The sequence below is a fragment of the Littorina saxatilis genome, linkage group LG15 (genome assembly GCF_037325665.1).
Source record: "Littorina saxatilis isolate snail1 linkage group LG15, US_GU_Lsax_2.0, whole genome shotgun sequence".
Classification (NCBI taxonomy): domain Eukaryota; kingdom Metazoa; phylum Mollusca; class Gastropoda; order Littorinimorpha; family Littorinidae; genus Littorina; species Littorina saxatilis.
In genome coordinates this window covers 32551179-32558940 of record NC_090259.1, presented here as the reverse complement: position 1 = coordinate 32558940, position 7762 = coordinate 32551179, and positions in this window count along the sequence as shown.

Below are 7762 nucleotides of genomic sequence, written 5' to 3'. Positions count from 1 at the left end.
GAATAAAAATACATGACAAAATAAGGTGGTCCCGCTGTACAAAGCCGGTTACCAAACACACACACACACCAACACACACAAACACACTCACGCACGCACACACACACACACACACACACACACACACACACACACACACACACACACACACACACACACACACACAGAGTAACATTGTACAACTTACTGTCACATTCAAGCGGGAACACCAAACAAAACGTATCATCAAATGAAACAACATTTTAAGTGGTCAAGCAGATGACCACAAACCACACTTGAAATCTTCACATTTTAACACTTTCTCCTGTATCCATAAAAGTCATTTATGCTGACTAGATAATGACATCAATAAAACCATTCCCTTTTTTATTTTAAAGAAAAACAAGAAAATTAAAATAACGCAAAGAACTGATGCTCAGTAAGGTTGGGTATCGATCTCAAATGTGTGCATAGCTAATTACATGTAACCGGCATGGACTGGGGCTAGAATTGGCCTTTCTGTCAGGCAACTCGGCCTCTAATTGGTTTTATATTGTCTGATCCCCCTCCAGAAAAAAACAATACCATTTGCCCCGTGCTTCTGCGCCCACAAAAAATATTCGGGAATAAGAAAAGTTCAAATTTTAGGCACCCCACATACAACCTTAATTGTCAGTCAATTACTTTACTGCAATCAACGTTGATTTTAAAGTACCATGTCATTATTATTTTGGAGATAGATTTGAAAAAGTCCATAATTGCAGACTGCGTATTGCATACCTGTCAAGTACTTTTGGCCTCTGACCATAGTAAATGGCATAAGAAACCATAGTTGGGGATCAAAAACCATAGTTAATGCGTGGATCAGGATGTGGTTAAACGCACAAATTCAACTTCTCACGCATACACACTAAACCAATCAGATTGGTTTTCACAAACTAAAAGTAAAACACATAAATTCCTTTCTACACAAACTGCTCTTTATTTACCACTAGCCTACATGTAATACATTTACACTGCACTCTTGTTCGTTCATTTTTTTGGTCACTTGTCACTTGTGTTCTTTGTTGTATTCATCTGTGCAAATCTTTGCTTTGTCAATCATGCTGCCAGTCACCTTAAAATCATGGCAGCATGCATCAGAGTTAATTTTGACCTGTAAGAAGGCAGTCAGTGTGTCAGCTCCCAGACTGTGATCCAGCACTTGAAGGTGTTGCAGGGTTTCACTGCCAAATGGAAATTTATTCAACATTTTCCTCACACAGGCCATGTAGAACTGGCGCACATCATGCCAGAACTTCTGTTGTGTGGCTGGTGCAAGCTCCTCCTCAGAAATGAATGAACGGCAGTCCATGCCAGCAAAAAAAAAAAAAAAAAAAAAAAAAAATTTTTTTTTTTTTTTAATGCTGAAAATGCGTATGGTTTGAGGTATACGACGTAGGACCCAAAAAACACCGAAAATCCGTAAGAATTACGCAGAATGCGTAGGACTTGACAGGTAAGGTATTGGTTTGAGTGATTTGAATTTTGATTTATGTGAGCGGCACCTCAAGGATTGCCCCAAATGTGAGTGCGGTTACCCAAGGGAGACTGCTGAGCACTATTTGTTGCATTGACCCTTGTGTAGAGATGTACGATTATTGTCAATTGATAACTGATTATAAGTTTATTGAAATATTATTGAAAGGCATCCCGCAATATTCCCGGAATGTCAATCAGACCATATTCATAACTGTACAAGAATTTATTAAGACAAACAGGCATGTTCCGTACATGAGCCTCTACATTTTATTCATAATGTTCATTTGACACTGTCATGAGACAAATGCTGCCTGACCAATTGTTCTTCGTAATTTCTCTCGTGTTTTGTGTCCTTGTTTCGACTTATCGATTATGGCCCAATCGTTATGTAATTTAGTGCCATTTTCGCCGATCACAAAATGTATTAACTTTGCGTGTGTGTCTTCTGTGCATTTAATATTATTGTGACGTGACCCACTCTTCCAACATTTCTGGCGCTCCAAGTCTTCGTCGTCCTTTTTTTTTCCCCTTATGCTGAATTCTGTTCTCTCGTACCCCATTTCTTTTTGTTTCTTGTTTTTACCCCCACCAAGTTCTGTACTACCACCCCCTCCCTTTTTTGATTGCTTGCGCATCAGGTTTGTCTGTTTGTTTTCGTTGTCTGAAATGAGTAAATGTATCTAGTCCGCCATCATGCTAAACTTTGTTATGTACATACCAGGATGACTTAAAATAAGCATTTATGCTTGAGTTATCTTAAAAAAACAATGCATTGTTTCTGTCATGATAACAAATTGAATAAAGTTTTGTAAACCAATGGACTGATTATAGTTGACCCTGATATGTGATTACGGGATAGTGTCACGTTAATTTATTTCTACTTTCACTTGTACTTTTGTACTTAAAACAAATCACTGAAATGTAAAAGTTATTTTTCTTTCCATTGTGAAGTGTCGTCAGTCTCCTCAAGGTAATGCAGTCAAACTCAACCAAAAGTTGGAGGGGCTTCTTCATACTTTCAGTGTGTGTGTGTGTGTGTGTGTGTGTGTGTGTGTGTGTGTGTGATTTCTTTTGACACTATGCACGTTTCAAAGTGAGTATAGTGCGCTTCCCAAGCATAAAACGGTGCATGACTCTGGATTTGCGTCTGAGATATTGACACATCACTGTGAGAAAAAGCGTTAATGAAAAAAGAAGACTATTTATTTTCCTTGAGCATTATCTTAAAGTGGTGTGCCAAAAACTTTTAAATTTAAAAATTCAATATTTAACTTTAGGAAAAGCACTGTAGAGAGAAACCCACGCTTGTGTGTTCAGAATAGTCTCCATGTGGTATCAATATAAATGATTCAAATGTATGGAAGAGAAGCTGTTTCTGCTGGATTAATACACACACACAATTGTGCACTCACACATAAGCACGCATGCATGCTCACACACACACACACACACACACACACACACACACACACACACACACACACACACACACACACACACACACAGAAACAACAAATTCATTATGACAAAACCAAATACGAAGTCCTATTTCACAAATTTTATATCTTCTCCTTTTCACCATATACAAATACAGTCACGGAGTACATTTATAAGGCTATATTTATGGGATAGAGCCACTTGTTAATTGTTTCTTGTTCACAAAAGCACTAATAAAAAAATTGCTCCAGGGGCTTGCAACGTAGTACAATATACTACCTTACTGGGAGAATGCAAGTTTCCAGTACAAAGGACTTTAACATTTCTTACATACCAATCAATATGAGGCTTATATTGCGCGTATTCTGTGGGTACAGTTCTAAGCTCAGGGATTTTATTTTAATTTCATTTTATGCAATTTATATCGCGCACATATTCAAGGCACAGGGATTTATTTATGCCGTGTGAGATGGAATATTGTTTTACACAATACATCACGCATTCACATCGGCCAGCAGATCGCAGCCATTTCGGCGCATATCCTGCTTTTCACGGCCTATTATTCCAAGTCACACGGGTATTTTGGTGGACATTTTGATGAAAATTTATCTATGCCTATACAATTTTGCCAGGAAAGACCCTTTTGTCAATCGTGGGATCTTTAACGTGCACACCCCAATGTAGTGTACACGAAGGGACCTCGGTTTTTCGTCTCATCCGAAAGACTTGAACCCACCACCTAGGTTAGGAAAGGGGGCAGAAAATTGCTAACGCCCTGACCCAGGGTCGAACTCGCAACCTCTCGCTTCCGATCGAGCGCAAGTGCGTTACCACTCGGCCACTGAGTGGAAGGTACACCAACACGATATTAGCACTCCAGATTTTTATCTCGCAGTTTTTCTGAAGGACTTTGCATTTGAAAACTATTCTCAGACAAAATCGCTGCCCTACACGCCACCAGGCGTGAAAGGCAAAACCTACTACTCAGACAAAATATGAGTTTAAACTGCAAGTACATGTACAGGGAGTCTGAAGGGTTCAAGTCGGATGAGATAGACTACTGTTGTGGCAATCTTCGAATTTGAAAATCATTTTTTTAAAAGAGTAAAACTCATAGTTCTTCTTCTTCTTCGCTCATGGGCTGAAACTCCCACGCTCACTCACAAATTTGCACGAGTGGATTTTTACGTGTATGACCGTTTTTACCCCACCATTCAGGCAGCCATACGCCGCTTTCGGGGGAAGCATGCAGGGTATTTTTGTGTTTCTATAACCTACCAAACTCTGACATGGGTTACAGGATCTTTTCCGTGCGCACTTTGTCTTGTGCTTGCGTGTACACACGAAGGAGGATAAGGCACTAGCAGGTCTGCACATAAGCAATGACCTTGGAGATCAGAAAATTCTCCACCTTTAACCTACCAGGCGGCCGCGATTTTGACTCATGACCTTCTGAATAGGAGGCCGATGTCTTATCCACAAAAACACCGAGCCCGTCCAAACTCCTAGTAAAAACAACAACTGCAAATCTGGGAGCAAAATGTGAACGGTTACAGTTTCAACTATCCTTCCCCTTTAAATCAGCATTTTTGGAAACCTAAACGAAAGAGTATTCAAGAACAACAGTCACGGATTCAGATTTAAAAAAACAAATGGTAACTATGCTTTTTGGAAATTCTTTCTTTAATTGGTGTTTAACGAAGGTTATATCGCGACAGGGAAAGGGGGGGAGATGGGATAGAGCCACTTGTTAATTGTTTCTTGTTCACAAAAGCACTAATAAAAAAATTGCTCCAGGGGCTTGCAACGTAGTACAATATACTACCTTACTGGGAGAATGCAAGTTTCCAGTACAAAGGACTTAACATTTCTTACATACTGCTTGACTAAAATCTTTACAAACATTGACTATATAAGAAACACTTAACAAGGGTAAAAGGAGAAACAGAATCCGTTAGTCGCCTCTTACGACATGCTGGGGAGCATCGGGTAAATTCAGACCTGGGAACCCCTGTTTTGCACTTAGAGTATTCTCAAACAAACTTGGTGTATTTTCAGAAAAATGAGCGTACTCCACACAGCATTTGAACATCCATGATTCAAACATGCTTCACACGCGTCCGCCACATCGTTAATTAAGTTTACCTATACATGTACATTCAAAACAAATCCTGACAAAAACTGTAATCATGTGTCAAAATACTGGATCGGCTTCAAGATGGGCTTGTGAATAAAAGTAGTCTAGGAATTTTTCTCGTCGTATTTTTTTCCCACTGACCGTACTGATTGTATTCTCGACAATCTTGCGTACAGAATACGGCGAAATCGTATGGGTTCCCAGGTCTGTAAATTCTTCCCCCTAACCCGCGGGGGGTCTTTTTGGAAATGCGCTTCAGACAAATGCCTTTGCACACGTTATGTTACTCACAGCAAAATGCAAGAATAATTGGGGACCATATGGGATGGGGCAAATTGGGAGGGAGCAATTCGGGACACCACCATATATATCTACCAAATATTTACAAATAGCTATCTTAGTACATGCATAACATGCTGTACCAATACACAATTTCTTTAAATAACTATGTAAGGATTATTGGCAGTCTCCCGGAGCATGTTTCACGCTATCCTGCGATCAGGACAAGCGACTGACTGTGATGTGTATGCTGTGCGGCGTGCGCTACATAAGAAACCTTTTTTTAAATTTGTATTAAATACAATCACCTGAGCCACGAATGGCTAGCTGACAGCGGCTATCTTTTACACAACAAATTCTGAACTCTGATGAACTCGTGACCGCTGATTTTTAAAGGCAAGGGGTATCATATTGTGCGCATGGCATACACATCCAAGTTGGTCGTTTGTCCCGATTGTGGGATACAGCCTGTCAGAGGCGTAGAGCGTGCTCGAGATGTTTTGAAAAACCTGACTGCAGTACAGGGATTTTTACACCTCCGGACTGCTGATAATTGGGGCGGGGATATAGCTCAGTTGGTAGCGCGCTGGATTTGTATTCAGTTGGCCGCTGTCAGCGTGAGTTCGATCCCAGGTTCGGCGGAAATTTATTTCAGAGTCAACTTTGTGTGCAGACCCTCTTCGGTGTCCGAACTCCCCCCCGTGTACACTACATTGGGTGTGCACGTTAAAGATCCCACGATTGACAAAAGGGTCTTTCCTGGCAAAATTGCTTTGGCACAGTTAATAATTGTCTATCTATACCCGTGTGACTTGGAATAATAGGCCGTGAAAGGTAAATATGCGCCGAAATGGCTGCAATTACTGGCCGTATAAAATTTCATCTCACACGGCATCACTGCTGAGCGCCTAGAACTGTACCCACGGAATATGCGCGATATAAGCCTCATTGATTGATTGATTGATAATCCTAACAGAATTATTTTCAAAAACCGTCTATTGCCTTGAAAGCAAACCTGGAATTTCTGATGCGAGTTGCCAGAAAGAAAGTTCACTAACAAGATCCAGGCCAACACCCCCCCCCCCCCCCCCCCTAAATAACACTAAGGAGTGAGGTGAGCTTAAATAACTAATTAATTAATCAATCAATAAATTCTCTGCTGAAATCCCCAACTTCGCGCATCGAAGCTATGAAAAACAGGACGCTGCCACGTTTCCATTCAGCTAAACGCCACACCATTTTCAAGAGGGGATGTCTCAGGAAGAAAGATGTGACGCTCCCGATTCATATGTTTCAGAAGACAGCCCACCTGAGAAAAAGAAGAACACAATATAGAAATAATAACAACCTGTCAACCACAAATACATTAAAGTTTTTCAAACAGTTCACTAATCCGACAAACTCATGCTCGTTTCTGGTGCATTTGATAAAGCCAATTACGGGTAGATGCTAGACAACAGCAAAACCACCACCACATAACAACAACACAAGATTGTTTATGGTTGTTTACAGTCTCTTGAACACAGGAGTCAATCGAGACCGTATATATAACAACAAGAAGCATAAAAAAGCACTTCAGTTTGAAACCCAGGTTCAATGTAGTAAATGATATTGCATCAATGTTCCATCCATCCTCAGCACTTTCAAAACCAGTTTCTTCTAGGTCATACACACCTTTTCCTCGATTGATCTACAGTATATCAGATCACTATTGTTCTTTTTATGATTTGCACCAAGGGAATGATTAACATTTCTGTCTTAGTCATAATGTAACAAGCTTTAAGCAAAAGCATAATATTCTACACATTCACATATTGTAAGGTTGAAGGGGTCTATGTCGACCAAAAGAAGGTGTATTCCCCATAGCCATAGGTGTTTTCCCTGTGTACCGGGAATACAGTTGGATTTTCTGTAGAGAAGTATAATATCGTACAATCTTGCGCCAAGCGCGTGACTGCGGTTAGATAGGAGAATCTATACTAGCGGAAAAAAGTTAGGGACGGGCCACTGATTTCCCCGCTGACTTTCATTTGTTTAAAACACCCTGTTCTTTCGTCAGCAAAATCAAATGGCTGTCGCATGCTACACACCAATGGGTAGGTTATGCTGTGTTAGCAGAAAAACTGCACGGGGCTCCCGGGCGCAGAGCTGCAGCACGTGACTAAAATAGCAAAATCGCCAAAAAGTAGGCTGTTGTTTGGCGTGCGCACGGGTAGAATAAGGCAGGTAACATGGCAAAATTGTTGTGCACATGCAAGGACAATCCTTCGGGTGTGAATTGTGATCACGAACTCGGCTTTATAAGCCGCCGATTTTCTGCGAGCTGCCATCTCCTCACCATGCCTGCCAGACGGAAGCTGACAACATTCAACCGAGGAAGAGCAATTGCCTGGCTCCACGACGGCGTAT